Raw genomic sequence first — 22,516 nt, forward strand, 5'->3', positions numbered from 1 at the left:
CCCTCCCCCGGCTCCAGCAACAGCCCCACACCGGTGAAGAGGCGCCAGCAAGCAGCGCAGTTCACCAGAGGGACAGGCAGTGCGGTTGAGGAGGGAGAGAGAGAGAACCTCCCTCCCCCTCACTAGCACCAGGAAGGATCCCTCAACCCCCAGTGCACTGGAGCAGGAGGGCCACAACTGGCGAGCACCCAGAGCTAGGCCCAAAATAACAATGCACAACAAAAATACAATAATAACCATACAATCCCCCAATAATAAAACACAAACAAAATCAGTACAAACAGTACACATAGACAACTGGGCCACCACCCTACTGCTCTCAGAGACCCGGCATCCGGTATCCAACACCATCCAGTCTAAAACTGCAAAAGCGAGTCCATTCCACTCTACTTTCAGCCCAATAGCAGGCCAACTAAGACCAACTCCTCACTCCAATCCAAACCGATAAGCAGAAAGGCAGCCAGTGAGTCCCAGGCGTGGCAACTGCAGGCAAGCTCTCTCCTCTCTCTCCCCTGCAAGTAACTGGCAGCAGCAGCAAGCTCCCTTTTCCCTCCATTCAACCCGTTATAGCACCTTGCCCCCCTTGCCGTAGTCCAGGCTTCAAAGTCCAGAAAAGGCAGCCAGTATACAGAATAGCACACTATGTCCAGAAGCAAGGTTACAGCCAGAGTTGGCAGGAGCTCAGAGACAGATTCCCCTCCTGCACCTCAGAGCATGAGCTACTCAGGTGGAGTTTGAGCTCCCCCAATGAAGGCGGTGGGGAATACATTAGCAGTTTCACCTGTATAAATAGAGCTGGCCAGTGTGGTACCAGCTAGAATAGGAATCAGTGGTGAACTACTGCTGCTGTGTATATATTATTGTAAATAAAGTTGTTTTCTTTTTGACTCTACAAACTCGTGCTGGATTCTTCGGGGCCCTCACAGGAGTGTTGTATTATAATCCAATTTTTCCATGTTTAATAAATGTTAAAACTAATTAGCAGTCCCATGATTCTGTTCCTACACATTTGATTTTATTTTTATAAATTTAGTGTACCAATTCATTTTTTCCAATTAAGGGGCAATTTTGCGTGGCCAATCTACCTAACCTGCACATCTTTTGGGCTGTGGGGGCAAAACACGGGGAGAATGTGCAAACTCCACACGGACAGTGACCCAGAGCCTGGATCGAACCTGGGACCTCGGCGCCGTGAGGCAGTAATGCTAACCATTGCGCCACCGTGCCACATTTGATTTTAAATAAAGTAAAAGCTAGGGGGCGGGATTCTCAGAAACAGTGGTTAAGTGTTGACGACGTCGTAAACACCGGAGCGTTTCACGCCGGCGTCAACGGGCCCCTTGGCCCAGCAATTCCGTGGCCCACAGGGGCCCAGCAGGGCGCCGGAGTGCTCCTCACAGCTCCAGCTGCCGATACAGGGCCCTGCACTTCCAGCCGCGGGTCCGCGCATGCGCGCGGCTGCTTGCGGGGACAACCCCGCACGACATTACAGACCCACACAACGGACCGGCCCACACAATATAGCCCCCCCCCCCCACCTCCCAGATCACGTGCGCAGCTGCCACCCCGAGTGCCTGCCGGGTGGAACCATGTTAGAAACACGCTGGCGGGAATCAGCCAGCTGCTGGTTGAGAATCGCCGTAGGGGCGTCTTTCAATGGCCCCCGACCGGCACCGTGTCGACCGCACAAGACTGGCGGCAATTCTCCGGTCTGCGGAGAATCGCGGGAAGGCATCGGACCCGATCATGGGTCTGACGCTCCATTCTCCGCCCCCGCTGTCCCCTTTCTTCAGGTTTATATATATTTCTAACAATTATTATGTTTTTATGACTTTATTGTAAAGTAACTCTTGATTTTCTTTGATTGTAAAAAGTATCTTTGATCTAAACATTCTAATACAACATAGATCTGATTACATTGTGTCCTTTGTGATGTTCAAAGTTCCTTTGTGATATTCAAAAATGCTTTGACTTCAAGAGGTGTTACTTTTAATTCCTGTCATTTCTATAGTTTTATTTTCCAATTGTGTCCTCAGCTCATAATTTTGACTTTGATTTTGGCTTTAAATTATATTTCTCGTAGACTGATAGTCTCCAGTTTTCTTTAATTTACCTGGTATTAGCAAAATTTCACACCTAGAATTGTCACCAAATTCAACTGAACCTCATCCTTTCTTTTCCAGCTGCTTACTAAGATGGTTACTTTCAATGAAGGTGTGAGCCATTGTTTTTGGCTTCATTCAAAATCCTGTGTGTTTGCTAAGCCTGCTTGACCAAGGATATCTGCATTTTACAATCCTGCTCTTTGCAGCTGCTGTTAACCCTTTATGGGATCTTTCCCTGTATCCTCTCATGTTTCTCTCAGACCAGATATTGCCAGACTTCCATGTTTCAAATGACACATCTTTCCATATTTTCAATAACACCCTGTCTTGACATTTGAAACATTACTATATCCTTTGGTCAATTATCCCCCCATCTAATTGTATTGACTAACATTTATCCCCGATCTTTCTCATTTGTATGTACATGTTTTGTGATTTTAAATTGTGCACCGAAATCAATTCGTAAATGTATCCATATCATAGACCAGTGTCTTTTTTTGTTCTTTCCTCAAGTCCAATTACCATGAACCATAGCCGCAGCCGCTCAGGAAGGTAACACAATAGCTATATCCATGTGTTCCACTACCTCCAAAGCATTTTACTTCCTTAGGGTAGCAGCACCGTAGAAACAGCACACAATTCAGTCCAAAAAGGTCTTTTGTCCATCACTGGCTGTTTCCTGTCCCATGTTTCCGTCATCCAAATTGCTTTCCATGTCTCATTGGAATGGTAAATTATGATATCATGTACCACCCACTAATTCTTTGCTTCATTAATTTAAAAGGTTCAATTGATCCTGCTTCTATCCCTGGCTTCTCCACATTAATGTCTAACATTGTCCTGAACCATGTATGTTTGCCAGCCCCTGGTGTACATGAGAGAATATCTTTCTGACAAACTTCCTTCAAATCCCTTTCATCTGTTATCATTTCTCTGACAACATGAAAGTGTATATTTTCCATTACAACATTTGCAACATAATAAGCCAATAGTATTCGCAAAACCACAACGAACTATCACTTTTTCTTTTTCCAGGTAAATTCTCCCTATTGTTAAATACACAGTTAAAAAAAAAATTAAGTCTTATCTTAACACATTACTCATCACCTAACCACACAAATAGACCGTGTGTTTCAACTTTACATATTTGCAGCTGTTATCACAATTTCAATACCAAAAATAAAGTACAATATCGACACATCCCTTCGTGGCTTTGGGACCAATAGTCATTATATATTAAATATGGCGTGTTAACAACATCAATATTATTTGTGATGTTCTATGCAATTAAATCAAGAAAACACACTAAGCTACCACTATTCCCCCTCTCTATTAAAACCTTCACACAGTTTAGAAATGCTGATCAAGTTCTTGAACGGCACACATACCCCCATTATGATACATAACAGTCCCTACCAATTTACATGACATTTCTTCCTTAATAACGATTACAGCTCTTCAATGCAATATTGTTTGCTGCATTGGTAATTTTCCCCCCGTGGCACCAAGCTACAAAAATTCTTAAACTATTGTCATTTATCATATTGGAGTTCCTCGTCAGTCGCTGTTGTCTGCCGAGACCCTTAATAACTCCACCACATAGTACATACCCCGTGGAGACTGCAGATCATCCATCAGCTGATGTCTAGTTAGAGATGTATGACCAGAGGTTTCATTGCTCAGTAATAATTTGATATTTTGATTTGTTTCTAACCCGTAAAGTTTTCCTCCAGGCTCTGTCATTCAATTCTCTCAAATATGTAGCCAATTGTATCATTAGTTTCCCCCCCCCCAATCCTGTTTAAAACATTCTTCTCTGTGGTGCAGTTCTCTTCCTTCTTGTGAACTGGTTTGTCTGTTATTTATTTTTTCCACCTGAAAAATCAAATGAACAGGTCAAGGGTGGAGAGGGCCCTATTCTTTAATTTGTACTTTCTATCTTTGTTTGAACACTCCAGAAGTGCCCTCTCCAGGACTTCCGGATTTCTTTTGCTACCATTTCTTTCCTTCTTCTTCTTTTTTTTTGAACTGTTTTATTTTCCTTATCCTTTGTGTCCTTCATACAATTAAAGCCTGTTAAGCCTCATCCTTCTGTCATTGCACCCCTGAGTGAGATTCAAAGAATCTCAAACTCCTCCTCTTTTGCTCACTCAGTGATCCAATCTGGTCGAAACCTTACCCTGATACATTCCTGATATTGCTACTGCATTTACTTTAATTACTTTATTTTGATTACGACTGGATTTTTATGAAGGTAAGTTCCGAACATGACATTTTAACTTCATCATCTGTCCATTCAATGCTGCTAACGGGTTTTAATTCATTGTCTTCCCACCAATCGGGTCATGTGTTTTAATTGTGATACAATTTATTTTGCTCCAGACACCATGCTTCTCTAATTCAACTGTATGTTTACCCAGATTCTGAACAACCTTGTCTTTACATATTACAGCTTCACTGATTATATTCCCTGCAGTCTTAGTTGGTAGCTTCACCCACATTTCCTCTGTATTATCAAATGTTTTTAATATCTTAATTTTTCCTGCATCTATTTTTATCAAATCTTTTCCTGCCATCCGATTCTCATTTCATTGTACTGCAAGTAATTCTCCTAATCTAATTTCTGGTCCAATATCTTTATTCTCTAAAGCTCCATCTTCAATGTATTTAACATTCTAAACATCATTATTTTTTTGACTTACTTGTGATTGTCGAGCACTAGGACCCTGCGGAGCTAAGCAGTGTCAATTTCAAGCATCAGTTTCAAAGTGATTTCCTGCAAGCAGCTGACTGCTGCTCAGTACAAACTCTTTATCTGTCTATTCTGAGACCAATTTAGCTCTGAACATACTGATTTACCACCTCATAATACTGATCACATTTCTGCCTGCCATTTATAACTTCCAATTGATGTAAAACTCGGTTTTGCAAAATACAACATTTTTTAAAAATACAAACACCAAAGGAAATTCACAACTCCTTATTAAACATACACACACTCATTCATCCACTCAGATAGAATCATAGAATCATAGAAGTTTACAGCATGGAAACAGGCCCTTCGGCCCAACCAGTCCATGCCGCCCAGTTTTTACCATTAAGCTAGTCCCAGTTGCCCGCACTTGGCCCATAACCCTCTATACCCATCTTACCCATGTAACTATCTAAATGCTTTTTAAAAGACACAATTGTACCCGCCTCTACTACTACCTCTGGCAGCATATTCCAGACACTCTACCCTCTGAGTGAAGAAATTGCCCCTCTGGGCCCTTCTGAATCTCTCCCCTCTCACCTTAAACCTATGCCCTCTAGTTTTAGACTCCCCTACCTTTGGGAAAAGATGTTGACTATCTACTTTATCTATGTCCCTCATTATTTTATAGACCTCTATAAGATCACCCCTAAGCCTCCTACGCTCCAGGGAAAAAAGTCCCAGTCTATCCAGCCTCTCCTTATAACTCAAACCATCAAGTCCCGGTAACATCCTAGTAAATCTTTTCTGCACTCTTTCTAGTTTAATAATATCCTTTCTATAATAGGGTGACCAGAACTGCACACAGTATTCCAAGTGTGGCCGTACCAATGTCTTGTACAACTTCAACAAGACGTCCCAACTCCTGTATTCAATGTTCTGACCAATGAAACCAAGCATGCCGAATGCCTTCTTCACCACCCTGTCCACCTGCGACTCCACCTTCAAGGAGCTATGAACCTGTACTCCTAGATCTCTTTGTTCTATAACTCCCCCCAACGCCATACCATTAACTGAGTAGGTCCTGGCCTGATTCGATCTGCCAAAATGCATCACCTCACATTTATCTAAATTAAACTCCATCTGCCATTCATCGGCCCACTGGCCTAATTGATCAAGATCCCGTTGCAATCCTAGATAACCTTCTTCACTATCCACTGTGCCACCAATCTTGGTGTCATCTGCAAACTTACTAACCATGCCTCCTAAATTCTCATCCAAATCATTAATATAAATCACAAATAACAGTGGAGCCAGCACCGATCTCTGAGGCACACCACTGGTCACAGGCCTCCAGTTTGAAAAACAACCCTCTACCACAACCCTCTGTCTTCTGTCGTCCAGCCAATTTTGAATCCAATTGGCAACCTCACCCTGGATCCCGTGAGCTTTAACTTTCTGCAACAACCTACCATGCGGTACCTTGTCAAAGGCTTTGCTAAAGTCCATGTAGACAACATCTACTGCACTGCCCTCATCTACCTTCTTGGTCACCCCCTCAAAAAACTCAATCAAATTTGTGAGACATGATTTTCCACGCACAAAGCCATGCTGACTGCCCCGAATCAGTCCTTGCCTCTCTAAATGCTTGTAGATCCTGTCTCTCAGAATACCTTCTAGCAACTTACCGACCACAGACGTTAGGCTCACCGGTCTGTAGTTCCCAGGCTTTTCCCTGCTGCCCTTCTTAAACAAGGGCACAACATTCGCTACTCTCCAATCTTCAGGCACCTCACCTGTGGCTGCCGATGATTCAAATATCTCTGTTAGGGGACCCGCAATTTCCTCCCTTGCCTCCCACAACATCCTGGGATACATTTCATCAGGTCCCGGGGATTTATCTACCTTGATGTGCTTTAAGACTTCCAGCACCTCCTCCTCTGTAATATGCACACTTCTCAAGACATCACTATTTATTTCCCTTAGTTTCCTAACATCCATGCCTTTCTCCACCGTGAATACCGATGAGAAATATTCATTCAGGATCTCACCCAACTCTTGTGGCTCTGCGCATAGATGTCCTTGTTGATCCTTAAGAGGCCCTACTCTGTCCCTAGTTACTCTTTTTCCCTTTATGTATCTCTAGAAGCTCTTTGGATTCTCCCTTGCACTCCCTTGCATTATTTGCCAAAGCAATTTCATGTCCCCTTTTTGCCCTCCTGATTTCTCTCTTAACTCTATTTCGACAATCTCTATACTCTTCAAGGGATCCACTTGATCCCAGTTGTTTATGTACGTCATATGCCTCCTTCTTCTTTTTGACCAGAGTCTCAATATCTCGAGTCATCCAGGGTTCCCTACTTCTACCAGCCTTGCCCTTCACTCTAAAGGGAATGTGCTTACCCTGAACCCTGGTTAGCACATTTTTAAAAGCCTCCCATTTACCAGCCGTCCCTTTGCCTGCCAACAGTCTCCCCCAATCTACCTCTGAAAGTTCCTGTCTGATACGATCAAAATTGGCCTTGCCCCAATTAAGAACTTTAACTCTTGGGCCAGACCTATCATTCTCCATAGCTATCTTAAAACTAATGGAGTTATGGTCACTTGTCCCAAAGTGATCCCTCACTAACACTTCTGTCACTTGCCCTTCCTTATTTCCCAAGACGAGGTCAAGTTTTGCCCCCTCTCTAGTCGGTCCATCCACATACTGAATGAGAAATTCCTCCTGAATACACTCAACAAATTTCCCTCCATCCAAGCCCCTAATGCTATGGCTGTCCCAGTCAATGTTGGGAAAGTTAAAGTCCCCTACTATTACCACCCTATTTTTCTTGCAGCTATCTGTAATCTCCTTACATATTTGCTCCTCAATTTCCCACTGACTATTTGGGGGCCTGTAGTACAGTCCTATCAAGGTGATCTCTCCCTTCTTATTTTTCAGTTCCACCCATATAGACTCAGTGGGCGAACCCTCGGATATATCCCTTCTAAGTACTGCCGTGATGTTCTCCCTAATCAAAAACGCCACTCCCCCTCCTCTCTTACCTCCTGTTCTATCCTTTCTATAGCATCTGTACCCCGGAACATTGAGCTGCCAGTCCTGCCCCTCCCTTAGCCATGTTTCAGTCATAGCTATAATATCCCAGTCCCATGTGCCAATCCATGCCCTGAGTTCATCCGCTTTGCCCGTCAGGCCCCTTGCATTGAAATAAATGCAGTTTAATGTAGACTTTCCTTGCTCTCTGCCCTGCTTTCTCTGGTCATGCTTTACACACTCTCCCTTCCTGCCTTTTGTTTCCGTCCCCACTGACTTCCTACATCAGTTCCCATCCCCCTGCCACATTAGTTTAAATCCTCCCCAACTGCACTAGCAAACACACCCCCGAGAACATTGGTTCCGGTCCCACTCAGATGCAGACCGTCCGATTTGTACAGGTCCCACCACCCCCAGAACCGGTTCCAATGTCCCAGGAATTTGAAACCCTCCCTCTTGCACCATCTCTCAAGCCACATATTCATCCTAGCTATCGTGTCATTCCTACTCTGACTATCACGTGGCACTGGTAGCAATCCTGAGATTACTACCTTTGAGGTCCTACTTTTTAGTTTAACTCCTAACTCCCTAAATTCAGCTTGTAGGACCTCATCCTGTTTTTTACCTATATCGTTGGTGCCTATATGCACCATGACAGCTGGCTGTTCACCCTCTCCCTCCAGAATGCCCTGCAGCCGCTCCGAGACATCCTTGACCCTTGCACCAGGGAGGCAACATACCAACCTGGATTCTCGTTTGCGTCCGCAGAAACGCCTGTCTATTCCCCTTACAATTGAATCCCCTATCACTATAGCTCTGCCACTCTTTTTCCCGCCCTTCTGTGCAGCAGAGCCTTCTCAGGTAGAGATCTTGGATCTCTACTTTGTAGAGTTTCACAAATCCTTATTAAACACACACTCATTTATCCACTGAGATCTTGGACTTCTATATCATGGATTTAGTAAGGGGAGGCCGTGCCTGACAAACCTGTTAGAGTTCTTTGAAGAGATAACAAATAGGTTAGACCAAGGAGAGCCAATGGATGTTATCTATCTTGACTTCCAAAAGGCCTTTGATAAGGTGCCTCACGGGAGACTGGTGAGTAAAATAAGGGCCCATGGTATTTGAGGCAAGGTACGAACATGGATTGGCGATTGGCTGTCAGGCAGAAGGCAGAGAGTTGGGATAAAAGGTTCTTTTTCGGAATGGCAACCGGTGACGAGTGGTGTCCCGCAGGGTTCAGTGTTGGGGCCACAGCTGTTCTCTTTATATATTAACGATCTAGGTGATGGGACTGGGGGCATTCTGGCTAAGTTTGCCGATGATACAAAGATAGGTGGAGGGGCAGGTAGTATGGAGGAGGTGGGGAGGCTGCAGAAAGATTTAGACAGTTTAGGAGAGTGGTCCAAGAAATGGCTGATGAAATTCAACGTGGGCAAGTGCAAGGTCTTGCACTTTGGAAAAAGGAATAGAGGCATGGACTATTTTCTAAACGGTGACAAAATTCATAATGCTGAACTGCAAAGGGACTTGGGAGTTCTAGTCCAGGATTCTCTAAAGGTAAACTTGCAGGTTGAGTCCGTAATTAAGAAAGCAAATGCAATGTTGTCATTCATCTCAAGAGGCCATGAATGTAAAAGCAGGGATGTACTTCTGAAGCGTTATAAGGCATTAGTTAGGCCACATTTAGAATACTGTGAGCAATTTTGGGCCCCACACCTCAGGAAGAACATACTGGCACTGGAGCGGGTCCAGCGGAGATTCACACGGATGATCCCAGGAATGGTAGGCCTAACATACGATGAACGTCTGAGGATCCTGGGATTATATTCATTGGAGTTTAGAAGGTTGAGGGGATATCTAATAGAAACTTACAAGATAATGAATGGCTTAGATAGGGTGGACGTAGGGAAGTTGTTTCCATTAGCAGGGGAAACTAGGACCCGGGGGCACAGCCTTAGAATAAAAGGGAGTCACTTTAGAACAGAGATGAGGAGAAATTTCTTCAGCCAAAGAGTGGTGGGTCTGTGGAATTCATTGCCACAGAGGGCGGTGGAGGCCGGGACGTTGAGTGTCTTTAAGACAGAAGTTGATAAATTCTTGATTTCTCGAGGAATTAAGGGCTATGGAGAGAGAGCGGGTAAATGGAGTTGAAATCAGCCATGATTGAATGGTGGAGTGGACTCGATGGGCCGAATGGCCTTACTTCCACTCCTATGTCTTATGGTCTATGGTCTTAGGGTTTTAGTTAGTCTTAACAAAAATTGAGACCCCTCCATGCTGATAAAGTTTCACTTATGCAGGAGTTTTTTTGCCTCTGTTAATTTCTTCCACTCTTGTTTCATTGCTTCAACTCTCCTGACCGTGTTTCAGAGCAAGAGGGTTATTCTAATTGCCATTTTTTCGGAATTCTAAGTTCTGTTCCTGGTTGTCCCTTTCAGTTGCACTCTGAAATTAAGGATAAGTACCCTTTCTGGACCCCATCCAAGGCTAACTAAGGCACTATCTTCCTGTTTTAGTTAAGGGTCGATTGGTTATTGGTCTCTAAAGATTTCTAGGCATCCCCTATTTCTCTAGGCTGACTCCTCACAATCTGCCTTACTCTAAGGATGATTTATTTTTTGGCCTCCTTACCAGTAATGGATGCAAGATTTTTAGTGCTGTCACCAAGATGTCTTGCAGACTTTTTCTCAGGGTCAGCATTAGTCTGCTGATTTCCACACCCAACCTGAGTTTTATGTCCCCTCGATCCACAGAATATCCTTACAAAAGTCAATCACACATGACTTTCCAGACTAAACTCGGCAGGTAAAGTCTGACTCACACATAGACTAGAAACTTCTAATATTCTAGCCTTTGTGCCGGTTAGAAACTTCTAATATTCCAACCGTTTCTTGGGAACTAGAAACTTCTAATATTCTAGTCTCGCTTTACCAAGGAACTTCTAATATTCTAGGCCTCCACACTGGATGCCATGGAGAAAGCAAAACAACCGGCTGGGCATAATTAACACAGTGTTAACACGACGGGTGCCATGTAGAAAATAAAGCAACCTGCTGGGCGTAATTAACAGGGTTTTAATTTAAATGTTGGGCGCCATGTTGTTGAAAACTCACCACTATTTTTAGAAGTCCCCCTATACCAAAAAGGGCAGGCATTCTAAATGGTGAACAGGGATTCTCACTCCCCGACTCCGATGCAGGCTTCAGTGGGTGCTATTCAGGTCAAACTATGTTTTCAAGTTATCCCCGGTATAACTCATACCTTCACCGAAGATTTCATCTACTTACCACTTAGTAGCATCGATCCTGGGTCCCGCATTGCTAAGTAAGTAAAGTAGACTTTGGAATAACCACTATTTCAGGTTAAATCAAGTTATTTTATATTTTATTATTATATTTTTTCTTTTAAAAGCTGCAATTACTTTCTTTACAGAAAGGAAAATGATCTTGCTTCTGGATCCTTCTGGTTGGTTGAAGGGACCTTCAGGCCCACCTTGACAATGAATCTTCTTTTTAAAATCTGGTCTTCTTTAGATGTATTCGCTGATGAGCTTGGTTGCTGTGCCCTATCTTTCCCATGTACCGAGCTGTGAGATCTGGCTCTGCTGGCTGACTCTGAGTTGACTCTGCTTACTCTTTAAATTCTAGTCTTCCTTAGATGTATTTGCTATTTTAGCTCGGCTGTTATGCCATGTCTATTTCCCATGGCCGAGCTGACTATAATCTGACTCTGAGCTGCTTGTTCCTTCTCTGCTTCTCCGCCTCTCTCCCTCCGAGTTCTGGTTGCTGTCCCCTTTCTTCAGGTTTATATATTTTTCTAACAATTATTATGTTTTTATGACTTTATTGTAAAGTAACTCTTGATTTCCTGTGATTGTAAAAAGTATCTGTGATCTAAACAATCTAACACAACATAGATATGATTACATTGTGTCCTTTGTGATGTTCAAAGTTCCTTTGTGATATTCAAAAATGCTTTGACTTCAAGAGGTGTTACTTTTAATTCCTGTCATTTCTCTAGTTTTATTTTCCAATTGTGTCCTCAGCTCATAATTTTGACTTTGATTTTGGCTTTAAATTATATTTCTCGTAGACTGATAGTCTCCAGTTTTCTTTAATTTACCTGGTATTAGCAAAATTTCACACCTAGAATTGTCACCAAATTCAACTGAACCTCATCCTTTCCTTTCCAGCTGCTTACTAAGATAGTTACTTTCAATGAAGGTGTGAGCCATTGTTTTGGGCTTCATTCAAAATCCTGTGTGTTTGCTAAGCCTGCTTGACCAAGGATATCTGCATTTTACAATCCTGCTCTTTGCAGCTGCTGGTAACCCTTTGTGGGATCTTTCCCTGTCTCCTCTCATGTTTCTCTCAGACCAGATATTACCAGACTTCCATGTTTCAAATGACACATCTTTCCATATTTTCAATAACAATACTCAACAGATCTTGCAGCATCTGAGAAAAAAACACCTAATGTTTTAGGTCAATGACCTTTCATCAAAAGTCATTTTCCTGTAAGGTTATCAACTTGAAATATTGGGCAGAATCTTGTGGAGGTCTCAGGTTCTCAACTGCTGCATGGAGAGACAGCAAGACCCTTGCATCGCCTCTGTTCGAGAAGAGCTGCCGCATCTTGTGCCTTTCAGGTGTTAAACAGGACAGCAACAGGCTTCGATCTGGATCAAGGATCGGGGGATAGAGAGGCTCGTGTTGGAAGTCTCGCCTGCTGAGAGTTGCCAGCCGATTAGAGACGAGCAGCTCTTCTATACTCAACAGCGCCACCAGGAAGGCAATAGCGGCTACCGGTGCGGCATCCACCCAAGGCCTCAGATCAAGGAAGGACCCAGACACAGGTGAGTGGCGGCAGTGTGAGGTCTCAGGAGAGGGTCTGAAGAAGATCAGCAGTAACGGCAGGAGAATGGATTTCAGCGGGCCGATGCCAAATCCCGCAGCTAGGCATTGCGTGACTTTGAACAAGGGAAGGGAAGGGAACCCCTCATACTGCCGTGATGCTGAAGAAACGTCTTTCTTATCAACTCTTTGTACTCTCCCTTTGCCGTTTACGTCAGTACCATAATGGTACTTGGTGACAGGAAGAAACAGCAATGTGACCGAGAAGTCGTTTTAAGGGCAGTAGCAGGTTTTGAGAGTGAGTGCAAGCGGAAGGAGGTGCAGTAGGGTGTTCACTACTGCTTTGAAGAAAATTGTGGAAAGTGGGGAATTGATAATAATGAGGTTAACGTAAGGATCTGTAGAGCTGCGTAGGCAAATACAAGATATGTAAAGAGTCAGATCATTTTTTTCCTGCACTGCAACCGGGTTCTGGGATCATTGGCATTGACACTTTTTGCCTGTTCTCCCTTTGCCTATTGGCTGGTTATTTGAGGGAATTGTTGTCCAATGGAGGGGTAGAGGACCTCCCCAGTTTAGCTGAATGTGTGACATTTTCCAATTTAGAAAAACTTATCTTGCAGATAAAAAAAGAGAAGACAATTTTTTCGCACTGTTAAAGATCCTCAAGTTGTTCACCCTAAGAGGATCAACGTTAGGGTTCGTTCGGAGGTGGCAGCCGTTTATCGACTTCTTCGGGGAAAACTAAACTGTCAGCAGATTCAATAAGGGGGGGGGGCGGTTAGGGAGTTAGGGGGACAGGGGAAGTTAGGTTATTTTTTGTTTAGCCTAGGCGGGAACAGTGAGAGATGGAGAGGGGTGTTACACACTGAATTATGTTTTCATTTGCATTTGTACCTTTTGTTGTTATAAAACCAGAAATGCCTTTATAAAATGTTTGTTAAAAAAAAGATTCTTAAGTTAATTTGAGTAATAAAAGCAAATTCTTAACAGTGAAATTATTGTTCAAAAACTGTGTAGAGCCCTGGGATGGATCTGGGTTAGTTCACAATTACTATAAAGTTGGCCACGCTGGGAAAAAAAACATAAATGATTTCTGCTGGTACTAAGATAATTAAGCTTTTAATAATTTTTTTGTACCCTCAATATGCTCATCTCCCATATGATTAGATTACTTAGCTTCTGAACAGAAGTGAAGATTTGATTGAAGTACTTGAGTTATCTTGAATCCTCTTTCTAAACTCTTCCACCTCTCAAGCTCTCTTCTCCTTTAAAAGCTCCTTAAAGTCTACCTTTTTGACCAAGCTTTTGGTCACCTGCCGTAAAGTGTCCTAGTTTGGAGTTAATCTTTGTTGAATTGCATTCCTATGAAGCACCTTGAGACATTTTTCTACATGATAAAGGTGTTATATAAATGCAAAATGCTGTTGTTTACTTTTATTTCAGATTCACGTCTTGTGAAACAGGTTATCTCCACATGGATCAGTACAGTACTGGAGGCCATTCGACCCGTCGTGTTTGCACCAAACCTTCGAAAGAAACCCTACCTAGGCCCAACCCCCCTGCCCTATTCCTGCAACCCCACCCGACGGGGCAATTTAGCTTGGCCAATCCACCTAACCTGCACATCTTTGGACTGTGAGAGGAAGCCGGAGCACCTCCAGAGCAAACCCACGCAGACACGGGGAGAATGTGTAAACGCCACACAATCACCAGAGGTCGGAATCGAACTCAGATCCCTGGTGCTGTGAGGCAGCAGTGCTAACCACTGTGCCACCATGTCACCCCAAGGGATCTGGTATTATGCACCCCATACATTAAAGTATGTGCCAGTGCACAGTGGGGTGAACCGCAGAGTCAGGCCATTTAACCCAACCAGTCTTGCTGCTGCACTCGAGCCTCTTCCCATCTTTCCTCAACTTTATCTGTAATTGTAACCCTCTACTCCTTTTTCCCTCATATGCTTGTCTAGCTTCCCCATAAATGCACCTGTACCATTTGTTTCATCCCATTTTGTCCAAATTTCCAAATGGATTTCTTGGTGACTATCTTATATTGATGACCTCTAGTTATGCAGCCCCCACTAAACCACTGTGATGCCATTGATATCACTTGCGACCAGCCACGTATAATGGACAGTGATTGTGTGATGTGACATATAGTACTGGCCTCCCTCAGGTGAGCCATCCTCCAGAGCCAGCCAGGACGCCAATGAGCCTCCATTGGCACCAGAGCAAGTACAGATTGCAGATGCCCCTGTGGCACACCCTCTCTCAGCACCAAGCACCAGCACAGATACTGGCATGTCGGTAGGCAACAGCATGTCAGCTCAGTTGGTAGTGCACAGTGGTGAGGGCACATCACGCTCGCTTGAGCATATGGTGGATGCAGGGGATTCCCAGGGCGCTGACAGTGGGAGGATAGAGTCGACAATAAGGCGGCAAATGCTGGATGTCCAGTGGGATGCATGGGGAGATCTGGCAGAGATCGCTGAAGGTCTGTGTGCCACAGTCTCCGACATGGAGGAGTCCCTGCGGAGAATGAGCGCTGCGCTGACCCTGAGCTACGAGTGCGCATCTTCGTCCAACGAGAGCGGCAACTCGCCTAGACAGTGAGCTCCGGGGACAGAATCAGGGAGATCCTTGTGTTGCAATCAGACCTGCAAGCCTTCACACAGGAAATGACCTCTGGAGCTGCCAGTGTGGCACCACACAAGTCTCTTAGATGGATGCCCATCCATCAATGGTGAACAGGGAGATCCAGGCGCATCTCACAATGGCGGACAAGTGACTGTCGTCTCTCGGGGCTCCTCCACGACAATGCTGTTGAGGACAGCAGCTCCTCCACCTCTCTGCCAATCAACGTGCCATCCTTAGGGTCTGCAATGGTTGAGGAGTGTCCAGCCATGTCACTGAGCCCATTCCCTCAGGCAGAACCTAATCAGGCCCCGCTGGCTAGATGTCCTCTGCCAAGGTCATCAAGGCCAACAAGTCACCAGTCAGCAATCTGCCTCTAATAGGACTGCCAGCGAGGGTGGAGGGAGGGGATGCCAAGATGTGGCACCCGTAAACGTAAGCCAAGACACAGTGAGCACAGCAATGAGTTTGCACAGGTGGCATATGTTTACTTGAAAATATCACATATTTATCATTCAGTTCAGATTGGATCTTTTCTGTTTGTCTCACTTAAATAGCATAAAGGAGGATTAATTCTTTGCTCACCAGCTCTGAGTGTCCTTTATTTCAACGGGTGTTTATCTCATCAGTGCCTGGTGAAAGACATTTGGGGCAGAAAATGTAATTACTGGAGCAGTGATGCCACATTGGGTTGATGGTATGACTTTGTGTGAGATGTTTCGGGAACAAGCCAGTGATCCTGGCCTCAGAAGGAAGGCAAACCTGGGCAGCCTAGCTGAAGGAACACTGATTCAAGACCTCCCTGGTGTCCTTGCCTCCCTGAAGGTTCCTCATTTCTACCTCTTTGACCTCACCATTTGCCTGCCCAGGCTTTGCATCTGAGTAATCATTGGATTCCTCCTCGGAGGCAGTTGGCAGTTGCACCTGCTTCAGCGTCCTCCTGATCCAGTGGTTTCCCCCTGGACAGAGCAGGATTATGCAGAGCACAGCTGGCAACGATGAGTGACACTTGCTGCGGCGGATATTGCTGGGCACCCACAGAGCGGCCCAGCATCGAAACCTCATCTTAAGCAGACCTATTGTCCTCTCCATCCCCTTGAGACATGGCAGCAATTGTATCTTTCTTCAGGTTCCTTCCTAAATCTTTTTTGGGTAAGTTTAATAGGTTGATTTTGTCCTTTATATGGGCAGTCAAGATTCTGAGGCTCCTTAGGGTAGTTCTTCAATGGGATAGGTAGCCAGGGGTCTAGCACTGCCGAATTTGCTTTATTATTATTTGGCGGCCAATGATGAGAAGGGGCTGGGGTGGTACAGTGATCCAGGATCCGTATTGGGACAAATAGAGGTGAGGTCAAGGAGTGGGGGTCTAGTCTGGGGGCTCTGGTAATGGCCTTGCTTCCGCTTTCTCCAGCTAGGTACTCCTCAAACCCAGTGATTAACGATATTGAGATAATTCAGGCAGCATTTTAAGCTTGGAGCCGTGTCGAAGCTGGCCCCTACCTGTGGCAATCATTTATTTGAACCGTTGAGATTGGACACTACATTTGGGGTGTGGAAAGGGAAGGGCCTGGAGAGATTTGTGGATTAGTATCCTTCAGCACATAGTCCTGGGCTTTGGAATGTGTCAATCTGCAGCACTCAGTCGGGGGCAACTCTTTGCACTGGAAGACCAAAAAGCTTTGGGTGAACCAAAGAGCGTCTTTCACCAAGTTGATGATCCTCCAACAACAGCTGATGTTTGTCTTAGTGTGCGTCCCTGGGAACAGTCAGTCGTGCAAAGTCCTGTGTCACAGAGCTGCTTGGGATGAACCTTGACAAAAGCCACCTCATCTCTCTCCAGAACATCTTTGCGACGGCACATTCCACAAGGAGGTGGACAACACTCTCTTCCCCATCACAGTCACCTTGAGGACAATGTGCAGATGGTATGAGACTCTGGGCATATGTGCGGAAAACCTCATTACTCTTTTCCATTTAAGTGGATTTTGTAATTACTGAAGATGGCCATGGATTACATGATAAGAGTTACTGTGAGCAATTCATATCTTGTTATCACTATCCAATAGGTACAATGGAAAGATTGATACATTTGCTAAAAAAGTAACTTGCAACAAGGATATTAATTTCTTTCTGTCAGAGATCCTATTTTTAAAACAAAACTGAATTTGTTTGAACAAACTTAGCTATTAATCCAAACATGCAAACCTTTGCAAGATTGACTAAACATTACCACAGATGTAGCTGTAATGTTAAAGCTTATTTTTACAGTGCTTACACACGAGCAGGAGTGGGGCATTAGCCCATTGTATCTGCTCCGCCACTCAGTGTGACCATGGCTCATCATCCACTTCAATGCCTTTGGATTGGATTGGATTTGTTTATTGTCACGTGTACCGAGGTACAGTGAAAAGTAATTTTCTGCGAGCAGCTCAAACAGATCATGAAGTACATGAAATTAAAATAAAATAAATAATAGGACAACACAAGGTACACAATGTAAATACATAGACACTGGCATCGGGTGAAGCATACAGGAGTGTAGTATTAATCAGGTCAGTCCATAAGAGGGTCGTTCTGGAGTCTGGTGACAGTGGGGAAGCTGTTTTTGAAACTGTTTTGTGCGTGTTCTCAGACTTTTGTATCTCCTGCCCGATGGAAAAAGTTGGAAGAGTGAGTAAGCCGGGTGGGAGGGGTCTTTGATTATGCTGCCTGCTTTCCCCAGGCAGCGGGAGGAGTAGATGGAGTCAATGGATGGGAGGGAGGTTTGTGTGATGGACTGGGCTGTGTCCACGACTCTCTGAAGTTTCTTGGGGTCTTTGGCCAAGCAGTTGCCATACCAGGCTGTGATGCAGCCAGATAGGATGCTTTCTATGGTGCATCTGTAAAAGTTGGTAAGAGTTAATGTGGGCATGCCGAATTTCCTTAGTGTCCTGAGGAAATATAGGTGCTGCTGTGCTTTCTTGATGATAGCGTCGACGTGGGTGGACCAGGACAGATTGTTAGTGATGTGCACCCCTATGAATTTGAAGCTGTTAACCATCTCCACCTCGGCCCCGTTGATGCTGACAGGAGTGTGTACAGTATTTCGCTTTCGCTTCCTGAAGTCAATGACCAGCTCTTTAGTTTTGCTGGCATTGAGGGATAGATTGTTGCCATTGCACTCCACTAGGTTCTCTATCTCCCTCCTGTATTCTGACTCGTTGTTATTCGAGATCCACACTTTTCCAACACTATCCCATGTTCCATTAGTCCATTGGCATTTGGAAATCTGGCAATATCTTCTTTCAACACATTCAATGACTTCCACAGCCCTCTGGGGTAGAGAATTCCAAAGATTCACAACCCTCTGAATAAAGAAATTTCTCCTCATCACAGTCCTAAGTGGCTTCCCCCGTATTTTGAAATTGTGCTCCCTGGTTCTAGACTCCCCAATGACTCAAAATATGGACTCCAAACGGTAACTGATTCTCTCTGCAGAATTTTGGAAGATGATCACAAATAAATCCATCATATCCGTAGATATCTCTTTCAACACTCTGGGATATACATCAACAGGTCCCGTGGACTTATCAACCTTAAGTCCCATTAATTTCTCAAGTACAACCTTATTTTTAATACCAATTGCTTTCAATTCCTCTTTTTCCCTAGTCCCTTGGATCTTTAATTCTGGAAGATTTCTTGTATCTTCCCCAGTGAAAACAGACACAAAGTAATCATACAGCTTCTCTGCCATTTCTCTCTTCCCAATTATAAATTATCCTGACTCTGCCTGTAATGCACCTATGTTTGTTTAGCCAACCATTCATTTTCTTTCTACTCACCTATAGAAGTTTTTTACAATTTTTAAAACTGTTTATTGCAAGTTTACATTCATATTCTATTCTCCCTTTCTTTATCAGAGTCTTGGAACTCCTTTGTTACATTCTAAAATCCTCCCAATCCTCAAGTTTACTGCTATTTCTGGCAACTTTAAAAGAGTTTCTTTTAATCCTATACAATCCTTAACTTCCTTTGTTAGCCACATTTGACTGATTTTTCTTGTATCATGAAAGCTTGCAAGAGTGAGAAACTGAACTGATCTCCCTAAAATAAATGCAGCATTTACGTTTATTTCCCTCTTTCGAATAAGCACTTTTTCACAATCAAGAGAGGTGCCAATAACTGAAACAAAAGACATGGCAGACGATTTCTGAATGGATTATTTGCATTTTCTGTAATACTCTTTCATGAAACTGCTGGAGCTCTGAGGGTAGCCAGGGAAAGGGTTGGCCCACTGAAGGATAGGCAAGGGAATCTATGTGTGGAGCCAGAGGAAATGGGCGAGGTACTAAATGAATACTTTGCATCAGTATTCACCAAAGAGAAGGAATTGGTAGATGTTGAGTCTGGAGAAGGGTGTGTAGATAGCCTGGGTCACATTGAGATCCAAAAAGACGAGGTGTTGGGCGTCTTAAAAAATATTAAGGTAGATAAGTCCCCAGGGCCTAATGGGATCTACCCCAGAATACTGAAGGAGGCTGGAGAAGAAATTGCTGAGGCCTTGACAGAAATCTTTGGATCCTCACTGTCTTCAGGTGATGTCCCGAAGGACTGGAGAATAGCCAATGTTGTTCCTCTGTTTAAGAAGGGTAGTAAGGATAATCCAGGGAACCACAGGCCGGTGAGCCTTACTTCAGTGGTAGGGAAATTACTGGAGAGAATTCTTCGAGACAGGATCTACTCCCATTTGGAAGCAAATGGACGTATTAGTGAGAGGCAGCATGGTTTTGTGAAGGGGAGGTCGTGTCTCACTAACTTGATAAGAGTTTTTCGAGGAGGTCACAAAGATGATTGATGCAGGTAGGGCAGTGGATGTTGTCTATATGGACTTCAGTAAGGCCTTTTTTTAAGGTCCCTCATGGTAGACTAGTACAAAAGGTGAAGTCATACGGAATCAGGGGTGAGCTGGCAAGGTGGTTACAGAACTGGCTAGGTCATAGAAGGCAGAGAGTAGCAATGGAAGGATGCTTTTCTATTGGAGGGCTGTGACCAGTGGTGTTCTGCAGGGATCAGTGCTGGGACCTTTGCTGTTTGTAGTATATATAAATGATTTGGAGGAAAATGTAATTGGTCTGATTAGTAAGTTTGCAGACGACACAAAGGTTAGTGGAATTGCAGATAGCGATGAGGACTGTCAGATGATACAGCAGGATTTAGATTGTTTGGAGAGTTGGGCGGAGAGATGGCAGATGGAGTTTAATCCGGACAAATGTGAGGTAATGCATTTTGGAAGGTCTAATGCAGGTAGGGAATATACAGTGAATGGTAGAACCCTCAAGAGTATTGAAAGTCAGAGAGATCTAGGTTTACAGGTCTACGGTCACTGAAAGGGGCAACACAGGTGGAGAAGGTAGTCAAGAAGGCATACTGCATGCTTGACTTCATTGGCCGGGGCATTGAGTATAAGAATTGGCAAGTCATGTTGCAGCTGTATAGAACCTTAGTTAGGCCACACTTGGAGTATAGTGTTCAATTCTGGTCGCCACACTACCAGAAGGATGTGGAGGCTTTAGAGAGGGTGCAGGAGAGATTTACCAGAATGTTGCCTGGTATGGAGGTCATTAGCTATGAGGAGCGGTTGAATAAACTCGGTTTGTTCTCACTGGAACGACGGAGGTTGAGGGGCGACCTGATAGAGGTCTACAAAATTATGAGGGGCATAGACAGAGTGGATAGTCAGAGGCTTTTCCCCGGGGTAGAGGGGTCAATTACTAGGGGGCATAGATTTAAGGTGAGAGGGGCAAGGTTTAGAGTAGATGTACGAGGCAAGTTTTTTACGCAGAGGGTAGTGGGTGCCTGGAACTCGCTACCGGAGGAGGTGGTGGAAGCAGGGACGATAGTGACATTTAAGGGGCATCTTGACAAATACATGAATAGGATGGGAATAGAGGGATACGGACCCAGGAAGTGTAGAAGATTGTAGTTTAGTCGGGCAGCATGGTCGGCACGGGCTTGGAGGGCCTGTTCCTGTGCTGTACATTTCTTTGATCTTGTTCTTTGTAGTGGATAGTCAGAGGCTTTTCCCCAGGGTAGAGGGGTCAGTTACTAGGGGGCATAGGTTTAAGGTGAGAGGGGCAAGGTTTAGAGTAGATGTAAGAGGCAAGCTTTTTTACACAGAAGGTAGCGGGTGCCTGGAACTCGCTGCCGGAGGATTAATCATAGATTAATCATCATATAATTTACAGTGCAGAAGGAGGCCATTCAGCCCATTGAGTCTGCACCGGCTCTTGGAAAGAGCACCTGACCCAAGGTCAACACCTCCACCCTATCCGCATAACCCAGTAACCCCACCCAACACTAAGGGCAATTTTGGACACTAAGGGCAATTTATCATGGCCAATCCATCTAACCTGCACATCTTTGGACTGTGGGAGGAAACCGGAGCACCCGGCGGAAACCCACGCACACACGGGGAGGATGTACAGACTCCGCACAGACAGTGACCCAAGCTGGAATCGAACCTAGGACCCTGGAGCTGTGAAGCAATTGTGCTATCCACAAAGGTGGTGGAAGCAGGGACGATAGTGACATTTAAGGGGCATCTTGACAAACACATGTAAAGGATGGGAATAGAGGGATACGGACCCAGGAAGTGTAGAAGATTGTAGTTTAGTCGGGCAGCATGGTCGGCACGGGCTTGGAGGGCCGAAGGGCCTGTTCCTGTGCTGTACATTTCTTTGTTCTTTGTTCTCTGGGCTAGGCCAGGAGCAGTCAGCCCTATTAGCCAAGTTGGAGAGGGGAGAGATGGAAGGGGAATGCAAGAGGGGAAGGGACAGGGAGTAAAGGATCTGAGGGGGTCGGGGAGAGAGGAGTGATGGGAGAGGCAGAGGCGAAGGGGAGGGGAGAATATGAATCTCCCCTCAATCCCCGGGACTGGAACTCCTCCCAATCCCTGGGACTGGAACCCGCCGCCCCCCCCACGGACTGGACCCCCCCCTCCCATCCCAGGACTGGATCTCTCCCCCTCCATCGCCAGGACTGGATCCCCCACATCCCCAGAACTGAGTCCCCCGGGACTGGATCTCCCCGCCCCCGGGACTGGATTGTCCCGGGACTGGGACCCCCATCCACAGGACTGGATCTCTCCACTTCAGGACTGAATCCCCCCCCAGGACTGGATCATCTCCCCCAGGACAGGATCCAACCCCCCACAA

This window comes from Scyliorhinus torazame, chromosome 11 (assembly GCF_047496885.1).
Source record: "Scyliorhinus torazame isolate Kashiwa2021f chromosome 11, sScyTor2.1, whole genome shotgun sequence".
Classification (NCBI taxonomy): domain Eukaryota; kingdom Metazoa; phylum Chordata; class Chondrichthyes; order Carcharhiniformes; family Scyliorhinidae; genus Scyliorhinus; species Scyliorhinus torazame.